Source organism: Caretta caretta, chromosome 10 (genome assembly GCF_965140235.1).
Source record: "Caretta caretta isolate rCarCar2 chromosome 10, rCarCar1.hap1, whole genome shotgun sequence".
Lineage (NCBI taxonomy): Eukaryota > Metazoa > Chordata > Testudines > Cheloniidae > Caretta > Caretta caretta.
In genome coordinates this window covers 22522244-22537234 of record NC_134215.1, presented here as the reverse complement: position 1 = coordinate 22537234, position 14991 = coordinate 22522244, and the positions used below count along the sequence as shown (strand labels likewise).

The 14991-nt window shown below is 40.6% G+C and overlaps 1 protein-coding gene across 4 annotated transcripts in view; it reads left to right on the top strand.

Moving 5' to 3' along the window:
• Positions 1–14991, top strand: part of PARN (poly(A)-specific ribonuclease) — a 170353-nt gene that overhangs the window by 151446 nt on the left and 3916 nt on the right. The window contains exon 24 of one of the 4 annotated variants that reach the window (XR_007358919.2): positions 5914–6034. The exons of the other annotated variants lie outside the window; for them this stretch is intronic. The gene's annotated coding sequence lies outside the window, so the exon portion shown is untranslated. The remainder of the gene's footprint in view (positions 1–5913; positions 6035–14991) is intronic. 4 annotated transcript variants of the gene reach the window in all.

Below are 14991 nucleotides of genomic sequence, written 5' to 3'. Positions count from 1 at the left end.
GGGACCAATGCCATATTATTAAATGTTGTCAATGTTTGCTCAAAGGAGCAAAATGTAAGTTACCAGTGTTCCCATGTCTGTTGGACATTGGAGGACAAGTAGAACGTTTTAGTTGACCCACCTTATTGTAGGTTGCAAAAATCTTTTTGGTTATGTACTGCCAAATTCTGGATTTGTCTAAACAGTAAAAGAGCACTTTGTTTTGCCATGTAATGTATGTATGACTGTCTTGTTTGTGTCTTGATATGAAGATATGTAATTTGAAAGTCAATTATATTTGTGAACAAAGAAAAAAGTAACCCAAAACCATCCTTTCCACACACCCAAAACAAGCCTAGTGCTCTAATTGTTTAAATAAACATTCCCAGTGTTCTGTGTGCATCTTCCATATGGGCTCAGCTGTAGCTGTAGTTTTTATTCTAATTTGCATGTAAGACTCTACAGCACTAGGTAACTTAGGCTGTGTCCACATTTAAAACAGTATAGCGGCAGAACTGCAGTGCTGCGGCTGTCCTGCTTAGTGCTTCAGTGTACACACTGAATACTGCATTGGGAGTGGTTCTCCTGTCACTGTAGGTAATCCACCTCCGCAAGAGGCAGTCCCTAGATTGACAGAAGAATTCTTCCATCAACCTAGTGCTGTCTGCACTGGGGGTTAGGTAGGCTTAATTATATCTCATGAGGGTGTGGATTTTTCCCACCCCTGAGAGATGTAGCTATGCTGATCTAACTTTTTAGTGTAGACCAGCCCTTTGTGTGGGTGTTCCTTCCTTTGACTTGCATATTAATATTTTATAATTTCCACAATTTGAGTGTTTTGAACTAAAGGTTTGAATTAGATTGCTAGAGAACTGACTGTTGGCTTCTCAAACATCTTCTGAAAGCTATTTAGATACATTTGCAGGTTCGTTACTGAGCTACTCACAGGTGTGACTTGGTCATTTGTGACATAATTTGGAGGGGGTGGCTGTTTAGCTTCCTTTCTCCACTGATGTAGATGTAGTCACATAATGTCTTTATCACAGAAGTTCCCAAAGTGTGGGTTGCAACCCCAGATGAGGTCATGCAGTCAGAAGATGGGGTCACGGCAATCCCTAGTGTGTAGAGGATGATATTTTGCTCTGCACAGCATGATCTCGCATGTATGGTGCATGCAAGGTTACGATGCATGGAGGATGCCATTTTCCAGAGCAGAATAGTGTCTTCCATGTGGCATGACCTCACGTGTCTGGTGTGTGCAAGGTCACGCTGTGTGGAGGATGACATTTTGCTCTACAAAATGATATCCTCCATGCTGTCTGGGATCCTGGAAGGAAATAATGCATTAAAATAGGGTTGTTCCCACAAAAGTTTGGGAACACCTGCTCTATCAAGTGTTCTTCCCAGAGTAAATGTGGTGTTTAAAGGGGAAATCTTATACCACATAACTATTTAATGAGGGCACAGATCAAATAGTTGAGAGATCCTATGTTTACATAAAGTTCATTTTAATCTTTGTTGATCAGCCATCATTTTTTAAAGTGATTTTTGTGGGAATAATCACTATTCTCTTCTCTCCCATCCTCTGTGTATAGCCTGGTTTTCTTGAGCCTCTGTTTTCACAGGTTAAATAGGAAGGTTGCATACATGCCTCCTAGTCTTGCTCTTTGTCTGAGAGGTACAATTTCTATCATACATTACATCCTCCTCCATTCTTAGGTGTGTCAGTATGGCCTGGGGAACAAAATGTACCCAAGCTGCTTCTGGTCTAAGTATTCAGACATGCAGTTTTGTTGCCAGGTGAAGACTTCTGTATACCTGTTGTTCTTTATTGTGGCCTACAACTTGGAGAAAATACCATTTTTCCTGCCTAGTATATCGGATACAATTATAGTTGATACCCATTGGCAACGTCTTTCATCCCCCTCTAGTGGCTGGTTCATCATGTAGAAGATGACAACCTACTACTGTCAGGTTTCAGAGGAACAGCCATGTTAGTCTGTATTCGCAAAAAGAAAAGGAGTACTTGTGGCACCTTAGAGACTAACCAATTTATTTGAGCATGAGCTTTCGTGAGCTACAGCTCACGAAAGCTCATGCTCAAATAAATTGGTTAGTCTCTAAGGTGCCACAAGTACTCCTTTTCTTTTTACTACTGTCAGTTACTCTTTTAACTCACGTTTAGAGGTCTGTGCTGTATATCTAAAGCAGTGATACACAGAACTCAGCGGTTCAGGAACCAAATTAGCAATCAACATTACCCAAAAGAGCCACAGTATTATGAATTCGTTGTTCCATTTACTATTTTATGTATATAATTTTCACTACAAAATGACTGACCAAGTATTCTACAGTTGGTTAATAATCTAGTAAAAGCATCTTGATTGGTTAATAATTAAATCACATAGTGTTTTAATACCTTGTACTGCAAAGAGCCGCAAGAGACACATTAAAGAGCCACTTGCAGCTCCCGAGCTTGACGGAGTATCTATGTAACACTGAGCTAAAGGTTCCAATCCTGCTGATGACCCATGAAGGGGACAGTATGATTCCACATAATGGAATTTGTTTTCTTCAGTTTTCTCTTTTAAAAACCTGGCAATTACACACACCAAAGTTGTTAAAAGAACATTTTGAGTTTGCAACCTTAAAGTTAGGAAATGTCAGAATTACAAGTGACCTATGCAACCTGAATTTGATGCCCATGTACATTTGCATTGTGATACTTTAATTTCATGATTCCCCCCCTCCCCCCATAGGACCCCTACCTCATTCAGTGTCCAGGATGGACAATGCTCACTTAATGAGCAGCTATTCCATTTTTTGTTTTAGCTTCATAATGCACCATACCTTATTTACTGCACACTAATCAAACCCTGATCTGTATACAGAATTATTTCCTTAGGACTTTCCTGTGGCACTCATTACTGTAGTATATGAATGCATCACAAATATTAATGAATTTATATTCATAATACCCCATGGATGTGGTCTGGTCTTCATTTTTGCAAATGGGCAACTGAGGAATAAAAAGATGGATGTCAAAAGTATGCACTAATTTTGGGTTCCCAGTTTAAGGTGCCTTGGACCTGAGTCTTATATGTTCAAAGCAAAGCTCCCATTGGCTTTAGTTGCAGTTGAGTGCCCAACACTTCTGTAAATCAGACCCAGGGTCTCAAATTAGACACCCAGAAAACGAGGAACACACAATGATCGCCTGTGAAAAGTTTGATTTCAGTGACTTGCCTTGTATCACATAGGAACTTTGTGGCATAGGCACTAATACAGTCCAATTCTTCAGGATGGCATATAGATGCCTTATCCATGAGACCTTCCTTTCTTCCTGCAATCCCTTGCCTCATTCACTATATGCCTTCCAACTTCTGCAATATGAGGCAGGGGTTCTACAGACCAGTCTTCTTTAATAGCCCTGGTTCATCCCTAGAGCAAGGCATCCTGTGCACTGAATATGGCAGAATTCCTGTGGAAAAAATTGTATGTAATTGTGTAATTAAAGACTGTATCATACATAGACAGAAGGATGCCGAATTAAGGTTGCAGACGTAACTTTTAATTCTGGTGTTTCCTAACTTTTGAGCACATCGTTTTACAATCTTAATGTTTGTTTTAATTTAGTTTTTGTGTGTCTAACTTAATATTTATGTTCTGGTATCACCCAGAGGCTGGCAGGGTCAGGACTCCATTGTGCTCAGTGCTGTACAAATATTGTCTGATAGCAAATAAGGCAACAATGTCCAGCTATACACAATAAAATTACCATATTTCACTAAAGAGTTTAACCTTAAATATAACTTTGAGGAAGCTTAATTCTTAACTTTTTTAAAAAGTGTTCAAAGTAGTTATAAATAAGAACTACAAGCATTGTTTACCTTATTTTTTAAAATTAAATCAGTTAAATCAAGGGATTTTTATCTTCTCAGATTACCAAAAATACTGAAGTCTTTCAGCCGTGCAAATAAGGTAGTTTAATGAATCCTATTACCTTGGTCTCATGTAAACATTCCCAATCCTATTAGTATCCATATAATATAGGACAAACCTCAGATTTTCACACTGAGCCTGCAAAACTTAATTCCTATTTATAAGGCTATTATGAATTAAATCATAAACATGTTCAAACATCAAGCTTCTAATTAAACTCACAAAAGCACTAACTGTGCAGGTTGAAGTTTTCACCCGCTTTACCTAACTGATGGTGATAGGTTTGAAAAATATGGAAGGGCTAAATATTGTCTTGTACTATACCTTGGGAGCTGTAAACCAGAGTACCATCTTGGTATTTGAGTTTTCAGGGTATGCCTTTGTTAAATTATGATTGTGTAGCAGGTCATTTTTAAAAGGATTGTGGAAATACCTTTCTTTAGGGAGATCCCAAGATGATGGCTCATGGTTTCTGAAATGAAGGTAGTTATGTCAAGATTTTGTAACTGAATGAGCATTGAAAAATGTGGCATGAGAAATGGTGCAGACACTAAGAATTATACAGGTTTAACCTTTTTTTGATTAGCAATGTCAATGTTTCTGTATCTTTAAATTTAAGTGATCTTGGAAACTTGATAGTTTACATGTTCACCTGAAGTGTGAAAAATACACTTATAGACCTACTGTATCAGTAGTCAATCAGTGATTAAATCCAGCTTCCCATGTTGAATATCTGTATAAAGCCTCTTAGTGAGATCATTTCTGAATGTGTGGTATAGTATGAGTATGCTGTTACACACAATTGTGTGTATCTTCCTCAGCTGACCAGGCAGGCTTGGTCTCTGCTTTGAACAAATGCTTAACTGCAGTGCATTCAGCTGGTAATATATATCTTTCTCATCAGGATCTTGCTGTTTGGTAGAGGATATCTGTAAATGGAGCCCCATTCTTTTATGCTCCCAGTGAGATTGTTTGAGAATAGTAAGGCATATTGAAAGGGTCTTGATGTCCATTTGACTATTTATTTTCCATGGAAAGATAATTGTATGAAAGTGTTCTTGATGCTCAGCTTCTCCCACAATTCTGATACATATAAGCTATTCCTCTCTTGGCTGCAGTTTCTGGAGGCGGTTCAAATCTGCAACACAGCTTATGCTAGCCCACACCCCTTCTTTTGCTTGCTACCAGATCTTCTGCCTCCACGGCAGCAGTTAGGTGTCATTGTGTTTAGCTCTCATCCTTTTCTTCTCAATTAGTTGTTAGCCATTTGGGGGGCAGATAAAGCATGTTTTCAAGCCTCCACACTGCCTCCTGGTCTGGGAACTGAGCATTGCAGTGGTCACAGCCAGCCAGAATCTCTGGTGCAGCACCTCCCACTTGCGAGGGCACGGGCCTCTGAGTTGGTCAAACACGTTGCTGTGTCCCTCACCTCTTCCCCAGTTTCTGAGACTCCATCTCAGAAAAACCCCAACCAGGGGAACAGAATAGAACAGGGAAGTCCTGGGGCAAAAAAACACCATAAAAGCTAAGACCCTTTTTGGGCTACTGGTCCCCCCACAAGTCCAAAAGTGGGTCCTAGAAACTCTGGGAAGACAAGCTGGGCTCCTACTCAGGTCCCTTCCTCTCAGCGTGAATAAGGGGTTTCTCATGATACTCTGGGGTAAGTCCTGCAAAACCCAGAGACTCCGGGTCCCAGAATGGAAAAAGGAAGTGTATTCTTTGCAAGGCACCTGGTACTTTTATTAATAAGTGAAGTGGTGTGAAAATCCTCCCCCCCCCCCCAAGTGAAGGGGGATTTTAAACCCCCTTCTGCCCCTGAGGAAGGGTTTGCTGGGATTTATCCCCTTCAGAATCTTTATCAGTGTTCTGTACTGCACTCCGTGCCCATCCCCAATTCTGCAGTATGTCTGGGCATGCAGAGAAGCCCGTTCCATCTGTGCAGCCCTGCCTCAGGCTTCAGCCTAATGGAAATTGTGTCTGTATGTTTTTTAGCTTGAGGACCCTTGCTCTGCCTGAGAAAGGGACTAAGGTTTTGAGGCAGCAGCAGAATGGGAAGTGCCTTCTTATCATCCGCTTTTTTATCTGCCAGAGAAAGGGGATCAGACCCTGAAAGGTGGGTAAAGTGGCTCTCTTCTCACCCCTCCCCTGCTTGACATTAAAGCCTTGAGCACTTCAGGCAGTGTGTGACCATAACAGAGATATGTGACAAGGTGTGTCTTCATAGGATTACAGAGGGGTATGTAAGAAATCCCTTCCTGTATTCAAAAATTATTCTGATTTACTATGTAAAGCCTAGAGTGGTACTAGGTCACTCATACAACACTGTCTTGGGTCTTAGCTGGCCTGGGACAGGCAGCCTTTCACATACCTTTCATACAATGAAGGCATGTATGCCAGTACCCCTTCTGTATTGTATGGTCCACCTGTAAAACAGTCAGGGGGAGAACTATCACACATGCAAATAACATAACAAAACAAAACACACAACCCTAAAAAACAAACCTACAGAACTTTTCCAAGACATGTCAGTTGGTGGCCTGTAAGGAATTTATTAATATTAATAAAATATCTTTCTTTGTTAGCATTCTGATACGTGTTTTCCTATTGATGCCTCCTTTGAGAGTATCATAAGATCCAAATGAGGATCCCCAATTGAACCAAATGTTAAACTAAAATGATAATTTATATATAATATAAAATACAAAAACAAAGAAATTACATATATATTGGGAGCCTAAGTTTGGAGCAGTAGTAGCTCCACTATTGAAAGGTACAGTCACGCCTTCAGAAGGGACTTCCTTCTAAAAGACCCTATAGACCATAAGAATCATGACATGCTGCACAGCAATTGCAAAACCTCAGCTATAGTTGTTCAGACCAAAGGTTTTTCACATGTTTAGTAAGGAAAGCTTCCTTTGTAGTCAACGAGTGGCTCATCTTTCAGGAATATGATGGGTTTTTGGAGTGAGACATCTTGGGTTCTGTCTTGTTCAAACACTTGATGTGATTTGTGATAAGCAGTGGATTCTAATTTGGTGGCTACGGGGATGTCATGTTATACCCATGAATAGTCATCGCTCATTCTAAATGGATATCTTGTGCATTCAAACTTACACGTGAGGAGCTATTGGGGAAAACATTAGAAAAATTAGTAGCTGAGACTGCCAGAGGCCTCAACCCTTGCTGTCAAAGCCAGCACAGCAATCCACTGGTTGCTACCAACTCAAAGAGTATCCAAGAGAGGACTGTTAACCTGGGGGAGTGCGAGGAATCTGGAGAAGTTTCCAAGGAAAGCTAGATTAATTTTCCTCTTAACCAGCAAAATCCTCAGCATGACACTTCCTTCTGATCCATCTTCTGCACGGAATCTTAAGTAGCTGATAGTAGTCCCAGCCAAGGTACAGCTCACAGGCCACAGTGCACAATTTTGCAACCTGGACTCTGGATAACTTCCAAGCTCATGGCTTCACGATAATACCAGGAAAAGCTCTGATTCCCTTGACCAACATAATTCACCTGTGAGTGGGGACAGAGACATTGGTGATGAAGATCTACCCATCACTAGACAGATTCCGGAAGATCCAAATTCTGATATCTATCTTAGACAAATGCATGCAGGCCAACCATAGCATAGTGTCTCTAGTCACTGGGCCTTCTGGTCTTCTGCATATGGGTCTCTCCATGAGTGAGGTCACATATCGGATGTCTCCACGCCTTTTTTCTGGGAGGATGGAACCATTTCCTGGAGCAAATGCAAGACGAGGTACTGGTTTCCAACCAGATGCTTGATCCCCTAAGATGATGAACAGTCTCAGAGAACATCCGCAGGGGTCTTCCTATCTATCTTCCAGACCTGCTGGTTCTCACAATAGACACCATTTGTGAAGGGATGATGTGCACTTCTGGGACCAGTAACAACATAGGATATCTGGAGCTCCAGAGAAAGGAGTCGCAGCATCAAGATGTTGGAGCTCAGAGCTGCTAAACTAGCTTTACTGAGATTCCAGAGCTACCTAGAGGGCAGTCATATTTTGATCCAACAAGACAACATGACCACAGTTGCATATTAAACACCCCAGGGGAACAAGGAGCATAGCTGTACATGCAGAAGCAATGGAGACGTCAGACAAGACTTTCCTTTCCCTAAAAGTGATACGCCTGGAAGGAGAGCTGAACCAAAAGGCAGATTGGCTCAGCAGACTCAGTCAACTACTCGGAGTGATGTCTGAACCAGGAAGTTTTCACTCTGATCTCATCGATGTTCAGCCTTCCCTCAGTTGACCTGTTTGGTAATTGCAAGAATGCAAAATGACCAAAGTTCTTCACCTGGGAAGCAGACTCCAACCAAGTGATGGGGACAGATGTTCTGTCACATAGATGGCCTTTAGGTCTGCTATATGTGTTCCCTCCATACCATCTCCTAGGGAAGGTTATCCAAAAATAAAGCAAGAAGAAGCAAGGGTGATAGCGCGAACTCTGTATTGACTAAGGAGACCCTGGTTCTCTAATCTGATGGAATACAAACTGGAATTGCAGTTGCCGTTTCCCGTGAGATGAGGTGATTTTTTTTTCTCTCTCTCTCTCTCTGTCCATTCCTCCATCCAGACCCAGATAGTTTTCATCTGACAGCCTGGCTATCAAACGGGAAGTGTTAGGCCGAGTGCAGCTATCAGGACTCTATTCTATTCTATTCCAGGGAAGTTTCCATTCTAAAAGCCTACTCCTCCACATGGATGGAGTTCATGTCGTCCAAGAGCTCAACACAGATCCAAGAGATCCTGGGATTCTGGCTACTCAGGATTTCCTTCAGAAAGGTTCACATGGAGCCTTCATCCCAGCACCATAGCATCCTGGGTATCAGCTCTAAGTATTGTTCTATTCACAGGATGGTCCAGCTCCTTCGCAGAACTTTCAGATATCCGGATTTCTCAGAGCAATCAGGGCAACAGTTTGACCAATCTTCTCTAAGAGGGACCTAGCACTGGGATTGAAAGCTCTACCCATTCATCCCTTTGAGCCTCTGATTTCATTCATTCTGCCTATTGGTACAGCATCCAAATGAGAAGCAGCGGCACAACTTTGATGTCAGGAGAACACTAAAGACTTTAATCAAGCGTACAGAATCCACAAGAAGATGAGGCTCCCTGTTAATTTCCTTTCGTCTTGACATGCCAAGGGCTTAGAGTATCCAAGCTATCCTTTTCTAGATGGATGAGACTATGCATCATTGAGACCTACAAGCCTTCCCGCACGCCTGTTCCAGAAGGAATCAAGGCTCATTCTCTTAGTTCCATGGCAACCTCATGGGCCGATATACTGTGCGCTTTCACTGCAGAGATCTGCAAACCAGCCATGTAGCCATGGGCAAATGTCTCTATCAGACATTTATAAGGTGGACTTTCTGTCTCTACACAGATCTCCGTTGGCAGGAATCTGCTCCAGATGGTGATCCAGACATTGCTTTTGCTTAGTTCAAAAATGGATGGAGGGGGTCTTTCCTATTTTTTATGTTCGCTTTTCTGTTCCTCCCTACTCCTCATTACTGCTCACGACTACCCATACGTATCAGGATTGTGATAGACACTGGGCCACAGAATGGGAAACTTCTACCTTATAGTTTCTTTTCTGCTAATAGTATCTCCCACAATTCTTCTAATCCTGGACAGCTTCACAGCCCAGAGTCAGTATTTTATTTGGATAGTTACTGTGTAGGCAGTGGCTTACTGAAGACAATTAATTAGTTGGCACTGAAATTATTGTTACTAATTTTCCAAGAGTTTTTTCACAGCTTTGGAATGAATCATCGGTCAGCAAGCAGGATCTTGCCCCATTGACCATGAAGTGAAATCATTGTAGTTCTCTCTTCGTTAGAGCTTGTTCAGACTGTAGCAGCACAGTTGCACACTGTTTAGTTTATGCCTTTCTGTTTTTTTATAGTATCTGCCTAAATAGTAGATGGACTTTTTAAAAAGTATTTAATAGTTTGTAAAGGCCCTTATCAGTGTTAGCGTTCAGTATATATAAAGCTGTCTAATGAAGTCTGGAGTGTATTTTCTCACACCACTATTAAAAGATCATTTCACCACATGTGGAGTTGTCTTGAGATCACATTTTTACAAAACTGAGCACTAGAGAGTAGGACTCATGTTTTGGTGGTGGGAAATTCCTCCTCCCACCCACATTCTCTTTTTAAAAATAAAAATATATATATTTGTATCTTCCTATTTTATTAAACTGGCCTGCTTCATTTAGTCAGGAGGGCATTAAATTAATGACAGAAGAGAAGGGTAAAAAGAGGAAAGATACGAGTACTCATTTAGCACAAAAATCCAGATGTTGAGAAACAAAATTAATCAAGGTGGCAAAGGACATGAAAGGACATTCTTTAATTGCCTATACACTGATCCCAGGAGCCTGGGTAACAAACAAGAAGAATGGAATTGCTCATTTATGAGCATAAATTCAATATAATTGGTATTACTCAAACCTGGTGGGATGATTCCCATGATTGGAATGTTTAAAATCAATTATTATAACCTATTTAGGAAAGATTGAATGAGCAACGGCGGGGGTTGGGGGGGAGCACTCAGCAAAAATGGCATTACCTGTTTCCAAGTCACCAGGAACTGAAAGAAAATGATCTTGAATGTTTATGGATCAATTCCCTAACAGGTAAAGAATAAGATTGGATACAGACCACCCAATGACACAGGGAAACAGAATGACTGGATCCTTTATGCACTGATCTATAATGTGTAGGGGGGAAAAAAGCTGAGAGACCCTGGGGGACTTCAGTTTGAGTGGATCATGCTGCCAATACTGAAACATCCTTGGAATTTCTAACTATTATAGATGATGATTTCCTGACACAGAGAGTGTTGCATCGACAGGTGGGTTCTATATTGGACCTCATCTTGAGAGAGAGTGAACTGATCACAGAAATGAAAATGATAGCTTAAGTACAAGTGATCATGACTTTATTCTGTTTGCACGTAACAAATATTATCCAGTCCAGACCGGTAATAAAAAAAACATTGTGACTTAAAAGGGTCAGTTTCACAAAGCTGAAAACAATTATGAGCCAAATCAACTGGGAGAAAGAATTTAATCAGAAAAATGTGGACGATAATTGGAAATTGTTTAAAAACACTTTACTAGATATCCAAAAAAAGTCTCAATCCTACAGTTGAGGAAGAAGGCCATATTAGTTAAAAAATAAAAAACGGGTTGAGAGGGAAGTGAAGGTACTATTTAAGAAATAAAGAAGATATATATAACAAATGGAAGAAAGGGGAAGTTCATAGTAATGAGTGTAAATCATTATCTAGGAAGTATAGAAAATGGACAAGGGAAGCAAAGGAACACAAGGAGAAATCTATGGCCAGCAGAGTTAAGGACAATAAGGACTTCAAGTATATTATGAACCAAAAAAAATTCTAACAATGGTATTGGTCCATTACTAGATGGAAATGGTAGAATTATCAATAATAATGCAGAAAAGACAGAAGTGTTCAATAAATATTTCTGTTCTCTATTTGAAGAAAAAATATATGATATAGTAATATCATATGATAACACTCCTTCCATCCCATTAGTATCGCAGGAGAATGTTAAACAGCAGCTACTAAAGTGAGTCAGACCTGCTGATTTTAAAATGTCTGTCCTACACCCAAGAGTTTTAAGAGCTTGCTGAGGTGCTTACTGGACAGTTAATGTTGATTTTTGATAAGTCTAAGTTCCAGAAGACTGTAAGGAAGCTAATGTTGGACCAGTATTTTAAAAGGGTAAATGGGAGAACCCAGGTAATTATAGACCTGTCAGTCTGACATGGATCCCAGACATGATAATGGAGCAACTGTTATGGGACTTAATTAATAAAGAATTAAAAGAGGGTAATATAATGGCAATCAAGATGGGTTTATGCAAAATAGATCCCATCAAATAACTTTATTTTTTTTAATGAGATTACAAGTTTAGTTGCTAAGGTAAAGTGTTGATGTAGTACACTTAAACTTCTATCAGGCATTTGACTTGGTAGTGCATCACATTTTGATTTAAAGAACTAAAATGATATAAAATTAACATAACACACTTTAAATGAATTAAAAGCTGGCTAACAGGTCTCAAAATGTAGTTGTAAATAGGGAATCATCATTGAGCGTGTGTGTTTCTAGTGGGGTTCCACAGGAATCAATTCTTGGCCCCATGGTATTTTAACAATTTCACCAGTGATCTGGAAGAAAACATTAAGTCATCACTAATAAAGTTTGCAGATGACACAAAAATTGGGGGACTGGTAAATGAATGAAGAGAGCAGGTCACTGATACAAAATGGTCTGGATCACTTGGCAAGATGGACACAAGCAAACATTATGCATTTTAATACAGTTAAATGTACATGTGTAGATCTAGGAACAAAGAATTAAGGCTGGGGGGGATTCTATCCTGGGAAGCAGTGACTCTGAAGAAGATTTGGGAGTGTTGATGGATAATCAGCTGAACATGGCCGGCGTCACACAGGGCACTCAGAAGGACTTATGTGATCTTTGGATGCATAAATGGGAATCTTGTGTAGGAGTAGAGTGGTTTTTACCTCTGTATTTGGCACTGGTGCAACCACTGCTGGAATACTGTCTACACTTCTGGGTGTCCACAGTTCAAGAAGGATGTTGATAAACTGAAGAGGGTTCAGAGAAGAGCCACAAGAGTGATTAAAGGATTAGAAAAGCAAACCTGCCTTATAACTAGGGCCCTACCAAATTCATGGCCATAAAAAAGTGTCACGGGTCATGAAATCTGGTCTCCCCCTGTGAAATCTGGTCCTTTGTGTGCTTTTACCCTATACTGTACCAATTTCATGGGGGAGACTAGAGTTTCTCAAATTGGGGGTCCTGATCCAAAAGGGTGTTGCAGGAGCGAGCGATCGTGGTATTGCCACCCTTACTTCTGCGCTGCCTTCAGAGCTGGATGGCCAGAGAGCAGTGGCTGTTGCCTGGGCACCCAGCTCTGAAGACAACAGCAGTGCAGAAGTAAGGGGGGGCAATGCCATACCATGCCATCCTTACTTCTGTGATGCTACTGGCAGCAGCTCTACCTTCAGAGCTGGGCTCATGGCCAGCAGCCGCTGCTCTCTGGCCACCCAGTTCTGAAGGCAGCACTGCCGCCTGCAGCAGCACAGAGGTCAGGGTAGCAGTACCACAGCCCTGCCTATAATAACTCCTTTTTGGGTCAGGACCCCCTACAGTTACAACATGAAATTTCAGATTTAAATAGCTAAAATAATTAAATTTACTATTTTTAAAATACTATGACCGTTAAATTGACCAAAATGGACCGTGAATTTGGTAGGGCCCTACTTATAATGATAGACTCAAGGAGCTCAGTTTAGTTAGCTTAACAAAGAGAAGGTTAAGGAGTGATAGCTCAGTGGTTTGAGCATTGGCCTGCTAAACCCAGGGTTGTGAGTTCAATCCTTGAGGGGGCCATTTAGGGAGTTGGGGCAAAAATTGGGGACTGGTCCTGCTTTGAGCAGGGGGTTGGACTAGATGACCTCCTGAGGTCCCTTCCAGCTCTGATATTCTATGATTCTATGAGGTGATTACAGTCTCTAAATACCTAGACGGTCAACAAATATTTAATAATAGGTTTTTTAGTCTAGCAAAGATAAGTGTAACACAATCCAATGGTTGAAAGTTGAAGCTAGACAAATTCTGACTGGAAATCAGCCATACATTTTTAAGAGTGGATAATTTAACATCAGACCAATTTATCAGGGATCGTGATGGATTCTCAATCACTGATGATTTTTAAATCAATATTGGATTTTTTCTAAAAGATATGCTCTCGGAAATATTTTGGGGGTAGTTCTACGGTTTGTTATGCAAGAGATCAGACTGGATGATCACAATGGTCCCTTCTGGCTTTGGAATTATAAAATTCATTGATTCATAATTTGTATTTAAGAAGGGGATACCTTAACATTATATTTATCTGTGTACAGTGTTCTGAGAGGTTCTGAGATAGGGGCTTTGTTTTATATCTAATTCCTGCTGTAAATAATAAATTATAATCCAGGTGCTCAATTCCTGGTCATGTTGAGAACTACTTGTATTAAAAGTGATACATATTTCATTCTTATGTCAGAATGTCTTAGCTCAAATGTCACTTCAGTTCTTGCTCTAATGATTCTTATCCAGAAAGTAATACTGTATCCCTGCCATACCGAGCTCCAGAATTTCCATGTAAAAAATCTCATTTACATTCTAATTCAAATGAAATACCCAACATTGAAGTTCCATAGGCTCTCCAAGTTGTCCTCTGAGCCTGCACATCAAAGCGACTTACTTGAAATACAGTGATTGAATCAGATGGTGTTTTCTTCCTAACCCTGGTGTGCAGTTTGCAAATTAATTCCAGTTCTGCAGTTTCTTGTTGGAGTCGGTTTTTGAAGTTTTTTTTATTGAAGAATTGCAACTTTTAGGTCTGTAATTGAGTGTCCAGGGAGGTTGAAGTGTTCTCCGACTGGTTTTTTAATGTGTTAATTCTTGACATCTGATTTGTGTCCATTTATTCTTTTGCATAGAGACTGTCCGGTTTGGCCAATGTACATGGCAGAGGGGCATTGCTGGCACATGATGGCATATATCACATTAGTAGATGTGCAGGTGAACAAGCCCCTGATGTGATTAGGTCCTATGATGATATCCCTTGAATAAATATGTGGACAGAGTTGGCAGTAAGCTTTGTTGTAAAGATAGGTTCCTGGGTTAGTGTTTTTGTTGTGTGGTTGCTGGTGAGTATTTGCTTCAGGTTGGGGGGCTGTCTGTAAGTGAAGACTGGCCTGTCTCCCAAGATCTGTGAGAGTGAGGGATCGTCCTTCAGGATAGGTTGTAGATCCTTGATGAAGCGCTGGAGAGGTTTTCGTTGGGGGCTGAAGATGCTTCAGAAATAGACTCCAACGAGAAACTGCAGAACTGGAATTAATTTGCAAACTGGACACCATTAAATTAGGCTTGAATAAAGCCTGGGAGTGGATGAGTCATTACACTAACTAAAGAACTATTTCCCCAT